The 13,194-nt window shown below is 44.8% G+C and overlaps 1 protein-coding gene across 1 annotated transcript in view; it reads right to left on the bottom strand.

Annotated features, from left to right (window-relative positions):
• Positions 1-13,194, bottom strand: part of CAMK1G (calcium/calmodulin dependent protein kinase IG) — a 426,418-nt gene that overhangs the window by 122,114 nt on the left and 291,110 nt on the right. The window lies entirely within an intron of this gene.

Here is a 13,194-nt window from a genome sequence, read left to right as displayed (position 1 = left end):
AAAGTTTTCGAACTCCACCCCATTATTTTGAAAGAGCAGGGGCTGTGTGGATGCTCTCTATCGAAAGAGTGGATCAATTTTTTGTGCTCTTTCAAAACAAGATTTTTTTTGGAAGAGATCTTCCAGAAGAATTTCTTTTGAAAGATCAATGTAGTGTAGACATAGTCTACATGTCTAGCAGCAGCAGATGGGTCTAAAAATCAATGCATCAAACTTATTGGCTAATAGGCTGGGACCAAGCCAAGTTCAACATATTTATAAATGATCTGGAGAAAGGGGTAAACAAGGAGTTGGCAAAATTTGGAGACGATACAAAAATTCATAAGTTAATTCCCAAGTAGACTGTGAAGAGCTTCAAAAGGGTTGCATAACACTAGGTGACTGGGAAAGAAAATGGCAGATGAAATTCAGTGTTGATAAATATACAGTAATACATATTGGAAAACATTCCCAACTATACATATAAAATTATGAAGACTAAATTATCTGTTAACATTCGAGAGAGAGATCTTGGGCTATGTGTACACTAGGAAATAAAGTTGAATTTATTAAAGTTGACTTTCTACCACTAGATTTTACAAAATCGATAGTCAGTGTCCGCACATTTTGAAAAGTAACAGAAATGTAGCCATGTTAGTCTGCATTCTAACAAAACAAAACAGCAGTCATGCAATACTTTAAAGGCTAATAAAGTGATTTATTAGGTAATGAGCTTTCATGGGACAGATCTGTTTCTTCATATCAATAACATTTCCAGTATAGACTGACAGCTATATAGCACAGAAGTGCAAAATAATTGTAATAAAAACTGACAAATCAAGTACATAGGACTGAAGGAGGCAGGTAAGGGGTGGTGGTTGTATCTTGCCTGACACAATTACAAACATCAGAGGAAGGGAAGCAGTCCTTGTAATGCATGATATAACTGCTGTCTTTGTTTATACCAAGTGTTAATGTGTCCAATTTGAATATGAACCCCAGTTCACAAATTTCCCTATGTAATCTGTTTTTAAAGTCTCTTTGTTGTAGGAAGCATATTCTCAAGACTTCAACAAAATGGGCCACACCATTGACATGCTCGCTGACAGGCTTTTGATATTCCTGATGTCTGGTTGGTGTCTATGCATTCTTTGGTGAAGTATTTGCCCGATTTGTCCAATGTACATAATGGAGGGGCATTGCTGGCATATATGATATTGGTCAAGGTATATGAGAATGAGCCCTTGATCTTGTAATTAGTGTGCTTAGGTCCAGTGATGGTATCTCCAGAGTAAATATGTGGACAAAGTTGGCAAAAATGCTTTGAAAGTCAACATAGTGTGTCCTCATTACATTTGTTAAGTTTGATTATGTCAGCAAGCCATTGTGGGTACCTATCCCACAGTTTCTGCACCTCTGTTGCATTCTGGGTTTCTGTGCAAATGTGTTATGAGAAAAAATGTGCAGCAAGTGGTTGTGAGTGTCTGAGGTCATTATCCTAGAGTGCATTGCCCTCACTCCCTGCTCCAATTGAAAACAAACTGCAGAATGCATTTTCACGCCACTTTTCCACAGCCTGCCCCTAACACATGCTGTTACAAAGCTAGAGGGCCAGTCCTCAGAAATGTAAAATGCAGAACTAAAAATCTGAAAAGTGTCAATTTGGAGCTACTGAAAAGTTATTTTTTGGCATTATTGAAATGCTTCATTCTGATAGTGTTATTCTGAATCATTTCATTTTGATCTGGGAGCCACACAGTTGGGTGGCAGGGGCAGCTGCATTGTGCAGGAGGAAGCCTGACAGCCCAGCAGCCACACAGTGCGGAGGGCAGCTGGAGAGCCCAGAAGGTGCATGGCCTGGAGGGCAGCCCGAGAGCCTGATCTGATTCCTGATGCCTGTTTTCTACTTCCTGCTCACCTGAGCTGCGTCTACACGTGCACGCTACTTCGAAGTAGCGGCAGTAACTTCGAAATAGCGCCCGTCACGTCTACACGTGTTGGGCGCTATTTCGAAGTTGAAATCGACGTTAGGCGGCGAGACGTCGAAGTCGCTAACCCCATGAGGGGATGGGAATAGCGCCCTACTTCGACGTTCAACATCGAAGTAGGGACGTGTAGACGATCCGCGTCCTGCAACATCGAAATAGCGGGGTCCTCCATGGCGGCCATCAGCTGGGGGGTTGAGAGATACTCTCTCTCCAGCCCTTGCGGGGCTCTGTGGTCACCGTGGGCAGCAGCCCTTAGCCCAGGGCTTCTGGCTGCTGCTGCTGCAGCTGGGGGTCCGTGCTGCATATACAGGGTCTGCAACTAGTTGTTGGCTCTGTGTATCTTGCACTGTTTAATGAAAGTGTGTCTGGGAGGGGCCCTTTAAGGGAGCGACTTGCTGTTGAGTCCGCCCCGTGACCCTGTCTGCAGCTGTGCCTGGCTCCCTTATTTCGATGTGTGCTACTTTGGCGTGTAGACGTTCCCTCGCTGCGCCTATTTCGATGTTGGGCTGAGCAACGTCGAAGTTGAACATCGACGTTGCCAGCCCTGGAGGACGTGTAGACGTTATTCATCGAAATAGCCTATTTCGATGTCGCAACATCGAAATAAGCTATTTCGAAGTTGGGTGCACGTGTAGACGTAGCCCTGGAGAGCAGTGGAGGTGAAAGTGATGGTCAGAACGGACACTATAGGGTGTTGTGGGATACTGCTGGAGGCCAATAAAATTGAATTAGGTAGGATTGTGTCTACATTAGCATTAAGTCAACCTTGTAAATTCGAATTTGGCATTACTCCTCATGAAAAAACTGGAGTAGACAAACTGACCTTTGGACCCCTTAAAATTGACTTAATGTTCATTCCCTCTGGGGAGCCTGGCATTAGCCACCGTCAGAAGACAGAAATCTGGGCTAGAAGAACTGGGTCAGCCCTTTTCGATGGCTGCTTGTAGCAATAACAATTTGTCTTTGCCAAAATGTATGTTTGACTTTTAAAGTTGAGGATGTAAAAATATATCATTTAAAGACAGTCACACATTGAGGGAGAACAAGGATGATGGGTTAGCAGTATGTTGGAGTAAATTAGCACACTATTCAAAACTAGCAATGAAGGGTCCTGTGGCACCTTATAGACTAACAGAAAAGTTTTGAGCATGAGCTTTCGTGAGCACAGACTCACTTCATCAGATGCTGGTCTTGGAAATCTGCAGGGCCAGGTATAAATAAGCCAGAGCAAGGGTGGGGATTGTTGTTATCCGATGAAGTGAGTCTGTGCTCACGAAAGCTCATGCTCAAAACTTTTCTGTTAGTCTATAAGGTGCCACAGGACCCTTCATTGCTGTTACAGATCCAGACTAACATGGCTACCCCTCCGATATTCAAAACTAGAATATCCCTCATTTATGCAAATCTCTCTCTGACCCTTTTAATTTTCCTTACAATGATTTTCAACAGATCAGGATTTCAGAATGGGCTATATCCTATTCTTCTCTCTGCGTACTTCAGCGGTAGGTATAAAATCTCTGTGATGCATGGCCAGGCCAGTGGCAATCACGCTCTATAATTTTCTTTCAGGCGCAGCATTTTGGCCTATAGCTTGACTAGCTGGCTTGTTTGATTAGATCTAGGCACATTACTTAAAGTCGGTTAGCAGTGTGGAATGTGTCCAGTACAATTGCAAGATACAAAGCAATCCAATTATGTTGTTCTTTCCTATCATCTTTCAATTATTCTCATTCACATAACAGGAAATCCTCTAGGCATATAATAGCAACAAAGGGTCCTGTGGCACCTTATAGACTAACAGAAAAGTTTTGAGCACGAGCTTTCGTGAGCACAGACTCACTTCAAGTCTGTAGTGAGTCTGTGCTCACGAAAGCTCGTGCTCAAAACTTTTCTGTTAGTCTATAAGGTGCCACAGGACCCTTTGTTGCTGTTACAGATCCAGACTAACACGGCTACCCCTCCGATACGAGGCATATAATGTACATTTATATTGTTGACTAATGTGTGGTAGCAGTGAAGAATTCAGATGTTTTACTGGTTTATTATTATATTCCTTCATGGTAAAATACATGTCAAGAATCTTGTGTTTTTATCTTTTCCAAATGATTAGGCAGCTGTGGACGACAGATACAAATGACTCACAAAATGCACTCAGACAAAAAAAAAAAAAAGAAAAAAGACTTGATCTAATTTATTACATTATGTGAATGCCTTTCTCTAAAGACACTTGATAATTCATTAGTAATCCAGACTAAAGCATTTTCAGAAATGTTTGAGCTTAATTGTTTGACTTTTGTTTCAGGCATTGTCATGCTCCTCCTCCTCCATTATTTATACCTTGTGTCACATGTTTATAATCAGAGAATGTGAAAGGCTTTTTGTCAGCATCACTGTGGTGGGGCTGAAATTTCTGTTTCTTACAAACTTCTAATTACCCACAGATTTTGGCAGAGGTTTATTTATAGTATGAAATAAATGTTTGAAAGTGATTGTGGCTGCTCTTGCATTGTAGCAGTTTTCTGCATCTCATTGTTTATCTAGCAAGAGCCTGTCAAGGACATAAGAGGAGCAGGTACTTTAGGCCAGAATTGCAAAAGTGCTAGGCACCTGCAAATGGGACCGAATTGCAGATCTCAATATGACTTGAGTATGTGTTGCTTGCCTCTGAGCTCCTTTGAGAATCTGCCCATTGCTTTCACAATGGGAGCTGAGGGGTGATGGGCAAAATATTTTGGTTAGGTGAAAAGAACCCCACAGCAACTTAAATGAAAAGCCTTCACGGGATGGTAGGCTGGTAAATAAACAACACTGGTGAGGCCATATCTGGAATACTGTTTCTAGTTCTGGGGCCTCCATTACAAAAAGGATGTGGACACATTGGAGCGAGTATAATATAGGGCAACAAAAATGATTCAGGGGCAGGAGCACATGACTTACAAGGAGCAGCTGAGGGATTCAGGCAGACCAGTCCTTGCCCACAGACAACCTGCCAATCTGAAGCAAATCCTAACCAGCAACTATACACCGCACAACAGTCACTCTAACTCAGGGACCCATCCATGCAACAAACCTCGTTGCCAGCTCTGCCCACATATCTACACCAGCAACACCATTACAGGACCTAACCAGATCAGCCACACCATCGTGGGTTCATTCAGCTGCACATCTACCAATATAATTTATGCCATCATGTGCCAGCAATGCCCCTCTGCCATATACATCGGACAAACTGGACAGTCTCTACGTAAAAGAATAAACGCACACAAATCAGATACCAGAAATGGCAATATACAAAAACCCATAGGAGAGCACTTCAATCTCGCGGGCCACACAGTAGCAGACTTAAAAGTAGCTATCCTACAGCAAAGAAATTTCAGGACCAGACTCCAAAGAGAAATTTCTGAGCTACAATTCATCTGCAAATTCGATGCCCTCAGCTCAGGCTTAAACAAAGACTGCGAATGGCTGGCTAAATACAAAAGCAGCTTCCCCTCCCTTGGTGTTCACACCTCCAGATCAACTGCTGGTAGTGAGCCTCACCCTTGCTGACTGAGCTAACCTTGTTAGCCCCACCCTTGCTCTGGCCTATTTATACCTGGCCCTGCAGATTTCCAAGACCAGCATCTGATGAAGTGAGTCTGTGCTCATGAAAGCTCATGCTCAAAACTTTTCTGTTAGTCCATAAGGTGCCACAGGACCCTTCATTGCTGTTACAGGTTTATTTAGTTTACGGAAGAGAAGGGCGGGGGGAGGGGCAGATAGGAGCCTCCAACTACCTGAAGTGGGATTACAGGGAGGATGGAGAGAAGCTGTTTTCAGCGGAGACAGATGACAGAATGAGGAGGAATGGTCTCAAGTTAGGGTGACCATCTCTCCTATATTGAGGGGACAGTCCTGTATTCGGGATGCCAAAAGGCATCCTTACTTATTTTTTTGAAGGGACTAATTGTCCTATACTTGGGCCCTCCCCCCATTGACCTTTTCTGCCAGCAGCTGCACAGGCACAGCTGCTGGCCAGAGTGCAGGTGGGTCACTTCCCCAACCTTCAGAGAAGCAGGAGGAGTGTGGATGGCTGCTGCGTTTTTGCTGCTTCCCTGAGGCACCCAGGGAGGGCTGGTGGCTGCTGGTTCCCCAGGGCTCTGGGATTGCTGGCAACTGTGGCTTCCCTGGGACTTCTGGGGAGCGCTGGGGGCTGCGGCCTCCCCGGTGTTCTGGGGGAGGGCCAGCAGCTGCTGCCTCCTTCCATGCTCCCCAGGGCTTGCTGGAGCTAGGAGGAGCTGCCCCTCCCCACATATCTCCCTGTCCCGTATATGGGATGGGGAAATATGGTTGCCCTGTCTGAAGTTGCAATGAGAGAGGTCTAGGTTGGATATTAGGAAAAACTGTTCTCTAGGAGGGTGGTAAAGCTCTCAATTGGGTTACCTACAGAGGTGGTGGGCTCTCCATCCGCAGTGGTATTTATGTCCTGGCTTGACAAAGCCCTGACTGAAATGATTTAGTTGGAATTGCTCCTGCTTTGGGCAGGGGGCTGGACTCGATGCCCTCCTGAGGTCTCTTCCAACCCTATGATTCTATGAAATTAGAAAATTACTACAAATACCTAGGGGACAAGAACAAATTCGCTTTTGCAAATTTTCACTGGAGACACTTTTCATTTTCAGACCACCTCTAATATTACATGCTAGAAAATCAGCCCCCACACTATTTCATTGCTATTCAGGCCTGCTAGCATCTCCAGTGACATTCCTGATTTACAGTGCTCTACTGCACTGCTTTATGGCTTATTATTTTAAGTACCCTAAAAAGTGCACTGAGCACTTCACCGAAATAAGCAAGGACACAGTCCCTGCCCTAAAAGCTAACAATTTGCAGGAGAGACTCAGACAACAACCAAACTGCTAGTTTTGCAAGCACTGCTCAGCAGGAGGCTGTCTTAGTAATGTAAACGTACCTTAGGATTTGCTCATTATTCATTGCACAGAGGCACAACAGCGTATGAATAATTCTCTATAATGTCAGTGGGGTTTACATATATCCTTTCCTCTAATTTACACCAGTGTAAACCTGAAATCAAAAGTCCAGCTTTTCTAATAAGTTCCTGCCTGCTTATATTGCTCTGCTCTGGTAGTGCAGAGACCTGAAGCAGGCCGACAGGAGCTGAGGAATTCTCCTAGCAGGAAGGATTTCTGAGCTGAGGTAGACCAGCAAGCCCTACTTAGATATGGGTATATAACTAATTTTTCAGTTAAGTGGTAATTCATAAAGAAAAAAAATTGGATCGCATTGAACCAAACTGAATTTTTTCAGAATTGAAAAATATCTGTGTTGGGTCTGTCCCAGAGCACGGTTTTTGAACATGGGGAGTTGTCTATACTGGGGCTTTTTTTCAAGAAATCCTCCTTTTTTCCAAAAGAGCCCCCAAAGCACTCACACGGAAAAGCAGGATAATTTGAGATGAGGTTTTTTCCCCTCAAAATAATAACGGCAGCTTTGCCAACGACTTTTGCAAACCCATCCCCTTGCCTTTCAGGGTGCAAAGGAACGTGCATGAACAAAGCACAGCTATTATCAACTCATGTGAGGGCTCCTGTGGCAATGCTGTGGCTGTAAATGAGAATGCTCCCTTTCTCAATGCTGTGGCTGGGCGAATGCAATTTTCCAAAATTACTTATTTGGAACCTGCAGTATAGCTATAGCCTCGGTCTCTCATGTCCCATATGAACATTCTAATCACTGGTCTAGTGATTAACAGAAAATGACAGAGGGCAGCATCACAGCCATCAACTGCTCCAGACATTTTCTGAATGACCAAAAGTAATTGTGTCAATTTCACCAATATTTTGGGTCAAGTTAAATAAACATCATCTGAAAGATTTCAGGCAGCTCTAGATCTCTTCCATTATCACTCCCAGACAATCTACTGTCTAGTTTTTTTGCATCCGTGGTGGAATATATTTTGTTATGTGCACTGAGGCATACGTGGATGTGCAGCACCAATAGAAGCACATGCTGGCCACTGTGGGTGGCTGTGGGTGCCCTGCTAATCACCTGGATGGCATCTGAATCACTCCTGGGAAGCTGCCCAAGTGCTCAGCTTACAGGGAACGCTGCTCCCAGCCATGCGGTAGCAGGTTTGTCAAGGGCATGGCTAAACCACACTGCACTCCAGAGCTGTGTCTACACGTGCACGCTACTTCGAAGTAGGGGCACTAACTTCGAAATACCGCCCGTCGCGGCTACACGTGTCGGGCGCTATTTCGAAGTTAACTTCGACGTTAGGTGGCGAGACGTCGAAGTCGCTAACCCCATGAGGGGATAGGAATAGCGCCCTACTTCGACGTTCAACGTCGAAGTAGGGACCGTGTAGACGATCCGCGTCCCGCAACGTCGAAATTGCTGGGTCCTCCATGGCGGCCATCAGCTGTGGGGTTGAGAGATGCTCTCTCTCCAGCCCCTGCGGGGCTCTATGGTCACCGTGTGCAGCAGCCCTTAGCCCAGGGCTTCTGGCTGCTGCTGCGGCAGCTGGGGATCCATGCTGCAGGCACAGGGTCTGCAACCAGTTGTCGGCTCTGTGGATCTTGTGTTGTTTAGTGCAACTGTGTCTGGGAGGGGCCCTTTAAGGGAGCGGCTTGCTGTTGAGTCCGCCCTGTGACCCTGTCTGCAGCTGTGCCTGGCACCCTTATTTCGATGTGTGCTACTTTGGCGTGTAGACGTACCCTCGCAGCGCCTATTTCGATGTGGTGCCGCGCAACGTCGAAGTTGAACGTCGACGTTGCCAGCCCTGGAGGACGTGTAGACGTTATTCATCGAAATAGCCTATTTCGATGTTGCTACATCGAAATAAGCTATTTCGATGTTGGCTTCACGTGTAGATGTAGCCCAGCTGTTCTCAGCTGATGGTGCTTTAGGATTGTTGGCAGCTGGAATGCGACATGAAAGTTTATGCTCCAATAAATCTAAGTCTATAAGGTGCCACAGGATTTCTCTTTTTAATGAAGAACAACTTTACAAAACCAGATCCTTCTGCAAAAGGTTACAGGTTAGCAGAATCAGGGATTAGAAATGGAGTCCTCATCGGCACTGTCTGGCATTCAATCACTACAGTTTGAAAATGCATGTATCCCTGTGAAATTGAGTGCTTTACACTGCTGCGTTCCTTGGTGGAGGGTTAAATTTGCAAGCTGCTGACAGGTATTTTGATACTGATGATGTGAAACGGTGAGGCCTCCTTTCCATTGATGGGATTGTCAAAGAAGGGTGAAAAGAAGGCTATCGTCAACTTTTTGCTTGTGTGACCAGTCACTCTGAATTGGGTGCATGAGGACCAAGCTGTTGCCTCTGAGAGGTGGTTTAACAACCACACGCAACAAAAGCAAGAAAACCAAATGAATATTGAAAAAATTGGACAAACTTTTAACAAAAATTTGCACCCAAGGACTGGCCTCATAATTTTTCTGACCCAGACCAAAACAGGAATCATCTAAGTTTGTGACATTTATGGACTCAAAGACTTGGTGCTCAGATCAGTTTTTGCAAAACAGCCATGCTTTTACGGCATTAATATCCATATAGAGTCCTAACAAGCTTGAGGCAGCTCCATCTTTGCTTTGTTTTGAGGTTGGCAGTCATTAATTCATACAGATTGTTTGGTGTCTGTTCAACAAGGCCAATAATGAGAGGGGCAAATAGCTGTGATGAGTGCCTCTTCATGTGACGAGTGAATTCAGAGAGAGTAACAATATCACTGCAATTTCTGTCCTGCATTTGCAAATGGCATCTTCTCCTCATTTCAGCCTATTTGCTGTCATTCGGTATCCCTTTGATCTGAGCATTTTTAGACATTGTTACCTTTTAGTCTGAGCTCAGTGGCAGCTTTTTCATTTCATAACTCAAATACAGCAGCGTGGTTGCTGCTTTGGGTAACACGACCCCTCATGTGAAGTACGTGCCATTAAGAGTGAATTTGTGATTCAGCAGCTCTGGCTGACCTGCAGTTTCTGTCTTTCTTTCATACTCCAGTATACAAGGCACATGGTGTGTGGTTTGCTTGGCACATATATCATCAAGCATCAGAGCTGTACAAGGGAAGAATACAAATTGCTTCAGTATATGTCAGGAGCAAGTCCTTGTGAGCTGATGTGAACTGTAGCATGAAGGTAGGTGGATGGGGGGAAGGGGGCTGGAAAAAGCTCTAGGCAGAAGCTTTGTGTTAAATCAACGAGAAAGAGATTAACTTTAGGAAACATTGTGCTTTTACTTTAGGTCGAAGGATGGTATAGTGGTTAGGCATGTGACCGTCAATCATGTGAGTAGCTCTGTTGACTACAGTGGGACCACACGTGCTTTAAGTTAGGTAAGCGCTTGCTACTTACTGAGCTGAGTCCTGACCAGGGTTCCCTCTAATACTTTCTCATCCATGGGCAGAATAAATTTTGTTATGTGCACCAGGCATGTGTGGACATGCACCATGCGGCTGGCTCTGGGTGGCGATGGGCACTCAGCTAATCAGCTGGGCTGCACCTGAATCTCTTCTGGGTGGCCACCCAAGTCCTCAGTTTACAGGAAACACTGGTCCCAACCCACAAACACAGACTTAGTTTTATTCCATCATTCCATTGATGCCAACGTACATGGGCTTGCAGAAAGGGGCATTAATTACCTAAAATTGCTATTAATTGTTTTGTGGGCTTGACCTTTGAGCCAACAATACCATGGACAATCTCTGTTCTTGCCCATATTGCACAGAAGAGCGTCTGGATTCAGGGCGTTAGAATCCATGTAATAGCTGCATCTTTACATCCAGAAATATCCCCCATGGGTTCCCCCTAGTTCACAGAAGCACAAATAGAAAGACTCCAAAGGGATTTAACTGTCACATCCCCATAATTAGCACCCTTTGTTTCTTCTCTGTTCTGGATGTGTTAGATCTCCTCCCTACAAAGGGGCTTGTGATTTTGTGCATGTGGGTGGGCGGGTGAAACTCAAATGATATATTATTAAAATATTATGATTCTTTCCCTCACAAGCTACCAGCAATACTTAACACCACCCTAATATCCAGCGCAGCTGGGTTTGACTGGCACTTGTAAGGTTGTCCTCCAGGTGCTGCATCAGAAATCTTTTGACACAATGTCAGTAAATAAGTGTACAATTAGGAGAATGTCTGCAATTAAGATGAATCAGTCTGTCAATCAAATCTGTATTTCTAAAGGGCTTTCGAGCTCTGTGGAAAGTTAATGCCCAGCACAATATAACATTTAATTTCACGATAAATTGAAGACTGGGCTGTCCACTTATCCTGGCAAAAGAGAAGGAGTTTGAGGGGTTACAGTAGCATGAAACTGGTTTTGCTGTAGCGAATTTGAACACAGCAATATACTAACAGGTAAAAAGCATGGTCTAGATCAGGGGTCAGCAACCATTGGCACAGGTGCCAAAAGCAGCATGCAAGCCGATTTTCAGTAGTACATGAGGTGGGTCTTTGTCCATGAACGTTTATGCTCCAATAAATCTGTTAATCTATAAGGTGCCACAGGATTTCTTATTTTTGCAGATACAGACTAACACATCTGCCCATCTGATACTAGTTCTTAATTGGCTTTGTTTGACTAATATCCTGAAGACTGAGCCCTTAGAGCTGGGGAAGTTAGTAATCAACACTTCAGTAAAATACACACACAATCAACCATTGCTGAATGTCAAGGCCTCTTCCCTCCTACCTTCCTCTATGAGCTGCAGTGACAGATGCTATCCAGTGCTGGATTCCACCAAGCAGCAGCAGAAGCTGGTGCCAGAGTCCAGGGTCTGCTATGCACTTAATTAAAATTCAAGGGATATCCTTAAGGAGTCTGAAAACACAATGTGTGGGTTTCCTTTGAAAGCAGGGCGATGTGCGGATGCATGCTGGGCCAAAGAAAATCCTGAAGCCAGGATGACAGCACTGAAACAGATCCTCTGAAGGCTGGGAAAACGCCTTGAACCAGTGGTGTGCACTTTGGTTTTCCATTGAATGGCATCAGACATAAGCAAGTCTATTAATCAGTTTGACATGTCTCAGAAATAGCAGCTATAACAAATACAAATGCTATAACAATAGTTCTAGTCACCTGGTTTTTAACTTGTGTACACACATGTGGCACAAAGAACATAAGCATAGCTCGGAGAGTCTGTGTAGCCCAATATGCTGTCTTTTGACAGGGGCTGGTGCCAGAATCTTTAGGGGGAATGACCAGAACAGGGCAATTTCAAGGAATCCATCCCCCTTTTTCCAGTTCCAGTGTCTCTTACTTAAGGCAGTGTGAGCTCTGGAGAAGAACAATGGGTAAATTGACATTCCCTCCAAACACTGGCTTATCAGACACACAAGAATGGTAAGGGTGAAATTCTGAACCCACTGATCTCACTGGAAGCACCATCATTTTCTTCCATGGGGCCAGGAACTTGGTATATAAGTCACTGCTCTGAATCTGGAAGCTGCTTCCGGCTTTTCTACTAGCTTTAAATCAACCAGGCCAAGTTGCTGTAGTTTTGTACCTATAAAACCCAGAGACAGGCAGAAGGTGAGGTTCTTTTCTCCTGTGTCTAGACTCACATCAATGTAAGCAGCCAACCATGTGCTCTCTGATAATGATCTTCATTTATAGAGACCCTTTCATCTAAATGAAAGGAGCTTCACTAACTACACAGGTAAATTGACAAAGAATTGGCCATAAGGATGTGTGTCTCTCTTGGTTTATGTTAGCTGTCTCTTTACCAGTGGAGCTGACAGCCACCACAGGCCGGGGGCAAAGGGGAGGGGGCCCGGCTCCTTGCTCAGGAAAGGGCGTGGCCATTTGCAGAAGGAACAGGACTAAGGCCCTCCATGAGAGCTGTGTGCGGAGTGCGGCACAGCACTTTGCAGTTTCAAAGGGGAGCAGAGCTCTGGCCACGGCTGCTGGTACCTCTGCAGGGGCTGGAGCTCCAGGCCCCTTTGAAACGCTGGAGGTAACTGCCTCTTAGCCCCTTCTGTCAGCAGGTCTGCATTACAGTCATGGCTTCAATATATGGCAGACTATTTGCCAGTGTGTCATATCTTTGTGTGCAGGAAGAACAAACTGAAACATGGTATTCTATGGCTAGTCCTGTGACTTTTCCCTGGCTACTGCTACTTCACTCCCACAGAGGGCTTTTCATCCATGTTTCTCCAAGTGTTTTGCAAAGGAAGGCCAATATCCCTAACTCCCTTTTA

The sequence above is a fragment of the Carettochelys insculpta genome, chromosome 26 (genome assembly GCF_033958435.1).
Source record: "Carettochelys insculpta isolate YL-2023 chromosome 26, ASM3395843v1, whole genome shotgun sequence".
NCBI lineage: Eukaryota > Metazoa > Chordata > Testudines > Carettochelyidae > Carettochelys > Carettochelys insculpta.
Note: the sequence above shows the minus strand (reverse complement) of the source record. Positions and strands in the feature narration are given on the sequence as shown.